Source organism: Ambystoma mexicanum, chromosome 7q (genome assembly GCF_040938575.1).
Source record: "Ambystoma mexicanum isolate Mex_15411 chromosome 7q, UKY_AmexF1_1, whole genome shotgun sequence".
NCBI lineage: Eukaryota > Metazoa > Chordata > Amphibia > Caudata > Ambystomatidae > Ambystoma > Ambystoma mexicanum.
In genome coordinates this window covers 661,695,087-661,708,166 of record NC_090941.1, presented here as the reverse complement: position 1 = coordinate 661,708,166, position 13,080 = coordinate 661,695,087, and the positions used below count along the sequence as shown (strand labels likewise).

Genomic DNA, 13,080 nt, shown 5'->3' with positions numbered 1-13,080 from the left:
AATAGTCATCTGCTAATGGTACATCGTTTTCGTCTCTCTCGGAAGGAAGGAAGAGCATTCTCCTCCCTTGCGCCATCAGCATCGAACAGTCTACCACAGTATATTAGATCTATTAACAGCATTCTGTTTTTAGGCCTCACTGTCAAGACTTTCATCTTCCCATGCTAGGTAGTTTGATTGTCACTACCCTCTGTGATGAATCCAGGCAATGTGTGCTTTCTCCTCAGGGGGTGGGGAGACATAACCCTTTGAGGCTAGGCAGGCGAGTCGCTCAGCAAGACCCTCCCTACGGGTCAGTGAAAGCAGGACCTCACTGGTATTGACTTTCCTCTGTGAGACAAGTACTCCCATTCCTTTAAGGAACTCCCTCCAAAGAACACAATTTCTGCCTATATGGGAATAGAAGAAACTAATGTTATGACTACATGGCCTCCAACCAAGACTGACTGCCCTTTTCAAGTGGCTCAAGGTAATGTTGGAGACCAGTTGAACTCAGCTGTGGACATACAGCAATATGCCCCTTTGATGTGCGCAAGCGTGAATATAGAGACAAAGAATCATGACTGGGGAGGATAAATGCTTACGCAGAGGTGCACCGCTAGAGTACTGAAGTCTTGCAGGGGCAGAGCTGCGCTAGACCTCAGAGTCTGTTATAGCGTGGAGAGGAGACACCGGAATGCCAGTGGTGAGAGAGGCAACACAGCTGAGCATGAAACTGAGACAGGAAAACCGTCTTCCTTGGTGGCATTACCAGAGTACAGGCATGGTGGGTCAGGGACCCGAGAAACAATAATAATAATAATGTTTTATTTATATAGCACTTTTATTCAAAGCGCTTAATATAGGACATATTTACATACATTATTTTTATCCAATCAAAATTGGTACTCACTTTATTGACCTCAGAAGGATGAAAGCCTGAGTCGACTTTGCCGGGATTTGAACCTCTGACCTGCAGATCAAACACAGATCTCTGCAGTGAGCAATTAATATGCTGCACCATCTTACGGGCTAGAAAACAGTGGCTATGGAACAGTGCAGAGACCAGGAAGGAATAGAGGGAACATTCCTCAATTCTGGATACAAGAACTAAGGAGCCTGCCGTACAGGGCAGCATTCAAGAAGCAGACACTTATGAGACAAGAACGCAGAGAAGAGAGGCTAATAGTCACAACCCTGCTGAAATGCCACCTTTCAGGAACAGCCGAAGATACAGAAGGTGCCAGGGTTGCCAAGGGTCGAGGGAGGCGAGCAAAGTCCCAAAAACAGAAAGAAATAGAGAAAGAGGGGACCCTGAGAAACCCGAGAGATGAATATGTGATAGAAGTATTAAAACCAACACAAAGCTTAAGAAACACAGAAACCAAAGGGGTCTGGAAGGCCCAGGAGAGATAAGAGACATTTGGGAAACCCCAAAGAGAAGCAAATCTGGAGGATTCAAGCAAGGGGGTTATGATATAAAGCCAAAAAGACCTTTGGAAAATCTAAAAGAAAGGGAACCTGGAGGATTCAAACAAGTGGATCAAGAACTAAAGCCAAGGAAGAGAAAGTGACTAAGGTCGCGGGAAAAGGATAAGGAAATCACCCAAAAATGTAAAGGACTAGAGACATTTATTTAAAGAGAGATTTGCAGCGTTTCCTGAAGAGTTTTAAAGGAGAGCAGAAACCCTTTTTATTTTGAAAGAAAACTATCTCCAGCGTGAGATCCTCTGAAGATTGGACCAAGAAAGCCTGAGTGAGAAGGCCATCAACTGGGCTCATTTTTATGTTATTTGAATATAGTGGTAGGGCTAGATAGCAGATAGGTTATGGACTGAGGACTCCCTTTTTTGGTTGACAGGCAAGCACCCTTAATGTACTTTATAGGTAGGAAACTCCCTTTTAGCAATAGGGACAGAGGCATTTTTCTTTTAGTTATAATTTAACACATGTAACATGTCATTCCTGAGTCTGCTTCTGGTTCCGTCGACCCCAAGTTGCCATTGGTGACGGTGTGCTCCACAAACTCCCTACCCATAACAATGCAGTGTATTTGTAAACAGGAGAAAGATAAGTGATTCTGTGTGGAAAGGGATGACTCCATTGGAGCACCCAGGGATCAAAATCAAAATTTGATGAGTACAGGCAAAAAGCAGCTCATGTTTATCAGGCACTACCCTTTATACAGGAGCCACTACTGGTGAACTAGGCGGTAGTACATGCCACACAGCAAATGTAACTTTCACATGAGATGGCAACTTTTTTTGTGTCCATTATATATGATCCATTATGCTTTAAATGTCTTCTAGATCTGTCAAATAGTATCCTTTAAACACATTGCAAAATACAAAGTTCATATCTAAATGTGCGTGTGTATGGCATCGGTTGGCCAGGGGAGTCACACATATCTCCTGGTGGCTGCTGCTAGCCAGATGACCAGGCTCACATAGGGTACACGCAGGAGCCAATGCTAACTATGAGATCGAGGTGTCATTATCAAAGAGGCATAAAGGGGGTGAAGCAGCTGTGCTTTTTCATCTATAGCCTTGAGTATATGGAAGCATTACTGTGCTTCTATTGAGAAGGACGCTTTAGTGTTTATGTCGACTCTACAATATATAAAACCCTACATTTGTGGCAGACATTCCGTTTTGAGGCATTAAAAATCAAGCCTTTATTGTGTTTATCTGACTCGGGCAATGCCAGCGAAAAGGACAGGGTATTACATCTACACATACTTCTCCAAGTTAGCCTCAAAGCTGCGAGAATTCTAATTTGCAATGAAGTAGGTGACTGGGCATAGACATGTCCAGCCTACTTGTTTGTCAACATTGCACCTGCCATGCAAGGTGGATGGAAAATGTGTTTAAATTGGAGGAGAATTGGGGGTGTGCATTACGGCGCTGGTGTAAGCTATTGGAAGAGAAAGCATTAGGGAGACATCGCTAGGATATAGAGCTGAGTATTGCTTAGAAGCATTTTGCATGGGGGGCTAAGAAAGGATGATTTTGGTTGGAGTTTTCAGCCCTTTGATGTACATGATAGGAGAAACATGTGTAATGGGCATGTTCCACTGCCGCTACCCAGAAGTGGGCACTATTGTGCAGCGGCAGAGCCCCTTGCTTTTTTTCTATGTTTCTCGGAGGCAGTCTCACAGTCTTTCTTACAGCCTCACTTCTGCTCACCTCACGATACTGGTGTTGGTGGGCTAATATGTTTCTGGTCTGCTGCATGATCAACTCAGGGGAGTAAAGTGCTGCACTGAAGCATGCTGGAAGGTGCGACAAGAAGTGACCTATGAAGATGCTGAGCGTTCTGGAGCAAGTCTGGGAGTGTTTCCCATCCCTCCAGCTAAGCCCTTCCACTTCACCATTGTTCCCTGCGTCCCCTACATGCCCCAATGATCTCCCTAGGTCTTCCAGACTCTAGGAATTCAGTGCGATTGGCACGGGTTCATAACTCTTCAGCAGAGAGCCACCAAGTCCTAGCAGCACTCACTCACAACTGTTCTAGAAGTATAAGGATTCGCCTGACGAAGAGCAACCATGTGTTACTATTACTCTTACTGTGTCAATTCAATTTGGAATGATTTTGAGCATGGCTTCACGTGACAAAAGTCTACACGTGTTTTATTTAATGCAGCAAAATTACAGTGAATGCGTATCCTTGTCGGCCTCTAGCTACTGTTAATCCCCCCTTCGCAATAACAAATTGTACCACTGGAAGGGACTAGGAGACTGCAGAGTTTATTTCAAAGTTTTGGTGAAATATGCCACACTGCTAAGCGGTCTCATGAAAAGACACAAGATGGCACCTTCCCACACAGAACACTGGCAGCCATCTCCCTAGTCCTTCCAAGGCTCGACTATGTCAACTGCCTCTATCTGGGCATCCCAGAACATCTGTTGAAGAAGCTGCTGAGAATGCAGAATGAGGTTACAGGGGACATAAGAGTTCACATCACACCTCTATGAGCTCTAGGCTGGCTGCCCATCCAGCGATGACTATGATTCGAAGTGCTTGGCATCATCCAGCAAGCCTTGCATGGTGGGGAGCCCGAATTCATCCCAAATAAAATCATACTGCCACCCAACAAGACCACAGCAACACTGCACTCCTGGAAGAGCTACAGTACAACACAAAATGCCAAGAGGTTCATTGTGAGAAATGAATACCGTAACTTATTTCCCAAACGGTTCCACACACTTCAGTACCACTTTGGCTTGCAGAAAACACTTAAAAACTGGATCTTCACTGGTCTGTAGAAGATCAGCCATCCCATGGACATTTTAATGAACTACCCAACCCTAATCAGCAGAAAACTCAAAATCTGTTGGCCATACTACTGTGATACTAATGTAAATTCTGAGCAGGGTATTACTCAGGAGACATAGGGCCTCATTGCGAGTATGGAGGTAATCATGGCGCTATTTGCGCCATGACTACCTCCCAAACCGGTACCAAGTCCAACCTGGTTCAATGGGGACTTACCGGTCCATTCCGACCTTGGAGGGACCGGTAAATCCCCATTGAAAAAACCATTCCCCACTCCCATTTCAGCCCCCATAGGGCTCAATGGGAATGGGGAAGTAGTTAATAATGGTAACGCAATTTGTGGTACCGTTATTAGCTCTAAAGTCCCTTAGAGGGTCCCGTCCTTAACACCTGGTCAGACCAGGCGTTAAGGAAGGGACCCGCTAAGGAAACTCGGAAAAGGGCGCAAAGCGATTACCGGCACTGGTGTCCTTACCGTACTCAGGTCCATAGACAAGATCACAGAAAGGTGGAACAAGCACGCGAGAGGCTGAACAACCAACCCGACAGTTCACCCCTTTTGAGCTTAACGACTATAGAGAAGAACTGCTCAACAGGTATGACAGCCAGGTCTACCCACGTGACAATCAGCACGCCAGTAATCCCATCAATGGGCATACCAGTAGTAATTAGCGACTAACTTTCCTGCCTGCCACCCTAACCGACGCTGCATACATGCACACCACATATACTAGAATACATCATGCCAACAACCATGACCATTACCTCAACGCACATGGCCTGCATTCATGAATGCAACTGGGTCAACACAAAAACGCACAATTGATGCGAAAAACAGATACCATGCCACCCCTCCAAACCACCACAGCACTTAATCACTCCATGCATAGACCTTTCGACCAATACCACGAAACACATGACCTGCATGAAGAAGCCTGAAAGGTTCACTAGGCAAAATGACACTTTATACCAAACATACCCACTTAGCGATACCCTAAGGGAACCGCCAGCTCAGGCCACATTGGACAGCACGGCCACAAAACATCTCAAACATTACCAGCGCACAGAGCCATCTTCCCTCTGATCTGCGTCCATCAACGCTGCAGCAACAGCGTCTCTTCTGTCTCTACTCATATGAACTCCCACCCCAACCAATCCAGCCCATTCTCTTGCAGGTCCTAGAGTGGCAGGGCACCATGGAAATGTCACGGGTGCTGCCATGTAAAATGATAACATAACACCTACTCACCAGCTACCCGAACCCCTGAAATCTCTGAGCCAAAACAAGGCACAGCAGAGACGACAATTCACCAAAATGCCTTGGGTAGCGGAAGTGACATCACATGCTAACACTACGTGACGATGTCACTTGTCCTTCGACCATGTTGGCATCCGAGAGAGGAATGTCACCTATGTAATGAAAAGGTAATACGTGTAATGAAGTTAATAACAAAAAACACTTTACTGTAGCAGTTAAAAGTCTCTTTAACGTACCAGTGGTGCATTAAGTAAGGTACCGCAGTGCTCTACCAGAAGAGTGCAGCCATGCTGTGCCGGCAAGAACACGGCAGCGGGCAATGCCCAAGCCTTAAATACCAAAGCCGAAACTGCACAATGGAAACCCAGGTGGGTATGTATAGCCTCTGGTCCAAGTACAGCCACATTTCCCCAAAGCCTGCTCTGTGTACAAAAGTGCAGCCTCCCATATGCCAATGGGCATCAGAAGCGACCTTTAACCAGCGCGTGCCAGCCTACGCAAAGTATGCACTCCAATGCTGGGGTACTGCCATGCAGAGCAGAGCGAGCCTTACAATTTAGATGGAGGGGGAGAACCTAAAACGCATATTTACAAACCTGGTGTAATCACATGAGAAATGTTGGTGCTAGGAGTCAAAGGACCAGGTGGACATTACACGCGGAAGCAGCTCACGCAAATGTGCCACCTTTGAACAGTTTCAATGTCCATTTGTTAATTTCCATGTTCCACTGTGTCAGGGGATGTCTGTTTCTCTAATCGTCTTACCTCTATCTCTAATATGCTTACTCTTCCACCTCTATCTTTACCCTCTTCGCCTCTCGGCGCTATCTTTCCCAGTTTCACTAACATGCATATATCCTTCTCTCACTTGCCTCACTATTCCTCTCCTCCCTAGCCACCCTTCCTGCATTCCTCTTCTCACTGCAGTCGCTTCCACTCACATCCATTTGCTCCCCTCCATCGCTACCTCTTTCCTTGTCTAGGGCATATCTCTCCCCAACCCCTTCTTATCTTCACCTTTCATTCTGCCAGCTGTGCTTCTGCCTTTTCCAAAGTTAATCTTTAAACGTCAAAGCCCAGAAATAAAGAACAACAAATAAAGTACATAGCAGTAGGAGTTGTCCAAAACTTCAGGTTTTTGCAGAAAGCGTGGGTGCATAAGAAACGCACTGGGATGATTCACAGAGCATTTTCCCGTGGGACTGTGCAATTATAAAACGCTTCTGTCAATCAGGCCGCTTGTCCTTCATTTTAGAATAAGGGTTGTTTTGCCGCTTCGTCAAGTTATACATTTCAGGACTGAAATTCATCTTTTCCACCAGCTTTTGTGTGGAGGTTATTACCAAAATGGGGACTAACTGATGGGTCTGCATGACTTGGATGCATGTGGACTCTTCAAATTACCACATGCTCTCCTCATTCAGAAATGGTATTACCGCATGGGGGTAGTTCCAGAGAAAATAGTGCCACAACTCAAAACACATATACGAAAAGTTCAAAATAATTTACAGCACTGTGTAAAAAGCAATACATGTAAAATGCACAAATATCTACAGTCAGGGCCCACAGTAGAATGTTGGATTCCTCTCGGACAATCAGGAAAGAGAGCCTCTGCGGCATACTTGTGGGGATGGAGGCATTCCCGATGGCCCAGAGGAATCAATATTCTACTTTGGAATCCTTAAAAATCTATCTACCTCCGCCAGCCCTACCCTTGCTTAGGGCCACCTCGTTCTCTCTACACAGTTTGCACGTTTTTAGCCTTTTCTCTGGCTGCCTCCAATTCCTTCCCTAACTGCGCAGAAGGACTTCTCCTGTGGGGCCGCCAAGCAATGGTTTCCCAGTGACAATTCACTCATAGCTCTTGTTATATACTTCTCCACTGCATCCCACCCAGCACCTGGCGCAGTGGTCGGGTGCAAATAGCAATATTGCCCTTGGCTGCAGGGCAATACATGCTTATATGAGACCATAGCCCTCCCTGTACGCCCAAGCTTCTCTTGAGCACTTGAGTTGGGCTTGCCGGCTCACAAGAACCCGTATTTTCCTCAGTCCTGTGCAATATTGCTTAAGTGAGGCCCGAGGGCCACTGGTCCAACTTCACGTCTACACTTTCTTTTGGGTGAACCTTTTTAAACTCATGAGCTGTTAAGCTGTATCTGGGTTATTTAGTTTAAAATGATTGATTATTTATCATTTTATTAAAATGCCTCTATTAATGTCTAGAATTGCATAGCGAGTCTTTTTACTGCACCTGCTGGAACATTGAAACCTGGACTCTATTGCTTTCAAATTATACAAAGATATCATCACCTAAATCCCCATATTTATGAACAGTTGAATTGATAATTGAATTGATATTTTACTTGTATCGCGCTCATACACAATTGTTTCAGAGCGCGACGAGGCAAGAGAGGGGAATAAGGGATGACAAAACAACGATCTTACTAGGCCCAGTGACATTGAGAACGCACAAATGCATGGGAGAGGGATAGGGGTAAGTACAAGGGGGGGAGAGGTGGAAATAGCTGAGTAAAAATAAAAATAGGTAAATAAAACATGAATAAATAAATAAATAACAAAAGGCAACAGACAATGGTAGTGCAGCCAGCAAGGTGCAAGTGCTAGGAATAGGCAACAGACAGGGTATGTCTGAATAAGTGCAGAAAAAGAAAAAAGGGTGGACTGTAGGATTACAGATACAGACCCCAGTGCAAGGGATTGCCTGGCGGCAGTGTGGGTGGGTGGCAGGCTGAGCAGGTACCTGTGTCCTAAAGACAGTGGGAGACCAGGTGCACGATGCTGAGACACAACAGATCAACAGGGGAGAGTAAGAGAGAAGGCAGAAGCAGAAAGGAAGGTCTTGAGGTGCTTCCGTAACCAGAGATGGTTCTCCTCAAGTTTCAGAGTGGCAGGGAAGCTGTTCCAGAGGGAGGCCCCAGCTGCCCCAGCTGAAGAAAGAGGTCTACCCCCAGCTCGTTTCTTAGAAAAATAACTGACCCTGAGGGAGTTAGAGGTGGAGGAGTGAAGGGATCGGGAGGGAAGGTATGTTCAGAGGGACAGCAGAAGATATTTTGGACCCAGGCCCCAGAAAGCCTTATGGACAATGCAAAGGGTCTTGAGTGTAATCTTTGCAGCCACTTGGAGCCAGTGAAGAGATTTCAGGGCTGGATAGATACGATCCCAGGGCTTGAGGCCAAGGACAAGTCTCGCAGTCCTGTTCTGGATAAGTTACAAAGGGCGGAGAGTAGAGGCAGGTAGATTAAGGAAGAGGCTTTTGCAATAGTCCAACCTTGAGAGAACCAGGGCTCGAGAGACAGAGAGATTCTGGGGGAAGGAGAGGAAAGGCAGAATACCTCAGAGGAGGTGCAGTTCAATGTTTATAGTGCTTTTTGTCTTATTCCTCCTGCTTGTTGATGACACAGTAATATATTTGATTATATTACACACCATCAGAAGAGTGAAGGGTGACTACTCCACCAGATTTGCAAGTGTGTGCTGCAGAATGATGAGAGAGTTCAGAAGGAAATGCGGAAGTCACTGAGCTATCTTTGTTAACATATGAAGGCTAGAAAAAATAGGCTTTGCAACGTTGCTCCCTACCCTCTTGCACTGGTTTAGACTTTCAGGGCTTACTAGGCCAGGGAGAGCAGAGGAAGGGTCAGTGGTTTAGAGGGGATTTGCAGGTGTAGCAGCCAGGGTCGGTGCAAGCGCTAGGAAAACAAGGTGGCTGCTTAAGGCACGGATCAGCAGGAGTCACCAAACAGCAGGTTTTTCATCTGCTATCATGAATTACTAAAGAGAAGTAAACCAATCTGTGCTAAAGTGGCTGCATGATGCCCTCCTGCCAACAACAGTACCAACAGGTCTAGGAGTCACTAACTTGGAAGCAGGCGCAGGGCTTTTTCCTACAGACATATGCGTTTGGGCTGCATGCCACATGGTCTGACTCAACAGGTTATTCACTCTCTTCAGGCAGGTCAGAGCCATGGTGTAGCCATCCTGGACCTTCTGGGGGCAGAGCATGAGACAGTCAAAGCAGACACTGCAGATAGGGTGCAAGTAAGGGTCTCATGCAACAAGGAGATGAATGGCCTTTCCCCAAAAATCTCAGAAAAATGCAACTGTGCTTGCAAAAAATGTTTTCGAAACATTTTCATTAGCATGAACACCCTGATAGATGTCAATGGAATGATTGCTTCTGAGGACTGAGCCCAGGAGTTATTTGCTGCAGAATTTACTGTCAAGCTGAAGTATTTTTATTTATGCAACTTCTAAATGGCTAGATGACTAAATAGATCTTATTTTGGGAACACACACTTGTTGCAAGTTGGCATACTTTATATGTGGGCGAATTCATAGCTGCATGCATTCCCTAGCATTGCTGGGGAAATGAGTGCAAAGACAATAGTTCAACGCCATGTTGGTCCAGTTTTAAAATCACACACAATGCAGGTTGTGATACGTTTTATCAAACTAACTGAAAATACTATTCAGAGAAGCAACACAGCATTAGCTTTCAAAGGCTTACAGTACAGACTTCTTCGACAGCTGGTGCAGATGGAAAGAATTAGTGAAGAGAAAACCACAGCACAGTTCCGTCTCAAATGGAAAAAAAAGAAAAAAAAGCATTTTAAACTTCATTTTGCCTGCTGTCTTATCTAAAAGACATACCAACTTCTAGGAGCAGAGAACACATAACAGTTGGGGAACAATACACATTTGTATCCAAAAGTTGCATTTATAAAAACAAAAGGAAAAACAAATCCTTTCAAAAGTTGCATTTATAAAAACAAAAGGAAAAAAATCCGCTCACGTGTACAATTTAGGCCCAGGAAGTGTTGAAGAAGGCCCTGGTAGTTTCCTAAAATTACTGGTCTCATTTTTTTTTAATTTTTTTAATTTCATTTAGTTTATACAAACTTTTTGAAAAGGTTACATTATCCCTCCTCCTATAATGTGTCGGAGGGCCTTGCAGAGGCAAGTTTAGGCAGTATTACAGTGCATAATGACAGAGTTTTTACCGCGGCTAGGGTCTTAACTGTCTTATGGTTCTCGTTAATTCCTTCTAGTTCAGTCAACTAACTTTGTTTCCACCGCTTCAGCATCAAAAGACTGCTTTTGACGCAAGTTCACACTTCTTCATCTCCGGCACATTGGTATTAGTTTCTGTATGATTTCCATTCCTTTCTTATTGGGATTTTAGCAGAGCCTCTAGAGATTGTAGAAAGTTGGTCAGCCCATATATGTCTTTTTCACGCGGACTGTAGAATTTTCGCCAGAGTTCGTCGCCGCATAGAGTAGAATATTGTCGCAACAGGTCTCCCAAATGCACAGATCTCATATCTTTCAAGCCTTCGCAATATAGAGTTAAGTGTTTGAGAGTCTCTTGCTGTCTGTTACAGAAGCGACAGCTCAAGGTCGCTGTCATTTTTCGTGCCCTGATTGCTTGACTCACCCTGGTGTTAAAGAGATTTAGTTGAAATTTCATATAGATAGCTCAATGTTTTCCATTAGCTGACTTCATCAGGTATTGCAGCGGTTTCTTACGATCTTTAGCCTCAATTGCTGCGTCTTCCATGAGCTTGTGACGATTCCGATCATCAATCGTGGTGCACCAATCGAGCTCCCATAGCTTTTTTTTACATAGTTTGGGTTATTTTTCAAAGTGACTTGATCTGTACCCAGGAGTGTTAATTGATCGTCACATTCAGTAGCCCATTTACAAAAAAGCGCTTCTTGGTTGCCTTGCAGTGCATCTTGTAAGATCTTAAATTGAGGAGTGCAGTTTGTTAGGATGATTTTCCTGTATATGGATAACATATTCCATAACACTCGGGCTTGCATAGATATTAGATTGAGTTCGTATCGTACGCAAGCACTCGAGATTCCTTTTTGTAGGTGTAGTACTCGCCTCCAGTACTAGTTTTCTACTTCTGGCCACAACGTTGCTGACACTCCTATGGCACTTTCAGCGCCATAGATCAATGTTGGTGTCGCTTTTTGATTATAATGGGCTAACACAGGTAACAGGGAGAATTTTCCAAATTTTTTGTTTATAATTACTCCTTGACATGCAAGTTGTTTACATTTTTGTTTAGCATTTTCGACCCATTGTGCATCCGTTATGTTACTGTTGATCCAAGTACCTAGGTACTTTGCCTTACTTACGCATTTCAGATTTTCGTTAGATAATCTCCATTTTGGTGTACATTTCATGTTTCTCTTGTTGGTTCGAGATAGATCTTGGAGTATTATTATTTCCGACTTTGCACGGTTGATTTTTAGTTTGTTTTTTCTTACATACCCTTCAAGAGCAGATAGTTTTCGTGTTAGACCAATGGGGGTTAGATCCAACAATGCGATGTTGTCCGCATAGAGCATCCAGTTTACAATCATCCCGTTGATTTTTGGTGGGAAAGAGTTGACAGCTTCAAGATCTTCTCCAATATCTGACAAAAATAGGCCAAATAGCGTGGCTGCCAATGGGCAGCCTTGTTTCACGCCTTGATTTGTTCTTATTGATTTACTTAAGGTTCCGCAGGCGTCTAATCTGACCTTAATTTCCGTGTCTGTATGGAGCGCTTTTATAGGTTGAAGTAGGTTATCCGGACATTTCCATTTCATTAACTTGTTCCAGAGCATCTCTCGGTCGATGGTGTCGAAAGCGCTGGACAAATCAACAAAAGCCACGTAGATTTTCCTATTTTGGCGAATAGCTTCCATCTTTATGAAATTTAGGATTGTTAAATTCAGCCCACAGCCAACCCCCTTCACAAATCCAGATTGGCGTGGATCGTATCTCTTGGAATCCTGGATCCACTTTAACAGTTGGTTTTGAAGCTGGGTGGCAAAAACTTTCCCCACCACATCTAGCAGGGCTATTGGCCGATAATTCTTTGGATCTGTGCGATCTCCCTTTTTGAAGATGGGTACGACAATAGCACTTCGCCAGGACGATGGAATCATTCGGTTCTGTAAGATCAATTTAAACAATGAGTGGCATAAATCTGCCCAGAGTTCCGGATGTTGTTTTAAGAGATGATTTGTTAAACCATCCGGCCCAGGGGCTCTTGATGTACTCAGATTTTTGATGTTGCAATATATATCTTCTTTCTTTATTTCGATTGACCACTCAGACTCTGCAGTGGATGGTACAATTCCTTTGGCGGTGTCATTGTAGAAAATTTCAGTGTAATATTTTATCCATATTTCTTCCGAAATTATGGATTTTATAATTGCTCCTTGGGGACTTGAGATGTTATTCAGGTATGCCCAAAAGTCCCTTATATTTTGATTAGCAAGCGTTGTCATCATGCTTTCTGCGTCTCTTTGCAACATTATGTGTTTATGGCTGATTAGCCAGTTCTTATACATTTGTTTCAGTTGTTTTATTTTGCTTTTGCTGGTTGGATCAGTTTTATTCTTTATCATTCTTAGATCTTTGTTCAATTTCCTTTTTCCTTAGATTAAGCTCAGCATCCCATATATGACGTTGTGAAAAATCAGATCTATTTTTGTGGATTTTCTTCTCTCGATAAGTCTCCAAGAGAGTAGTGTATTCAATT

The 13,080-nt window shown here is 44.1% G+C and overlaps 1 protein-coding gene across 1 annotated transcript in view; it reads right to left on the bottom strand.

The window, feature by feature from the left end:
* URAD (ureidoimidazoline (2-oxo-4-hydroxy-4-carboxy-5-) decarboxylase) overlaps positions 1–13,080 on the bottom strand; it is a 215,996-nt gene that overhangs the window by 180,242 nt on the left and 22,674 nt on the right. The window lies entirely within an intron of this gene.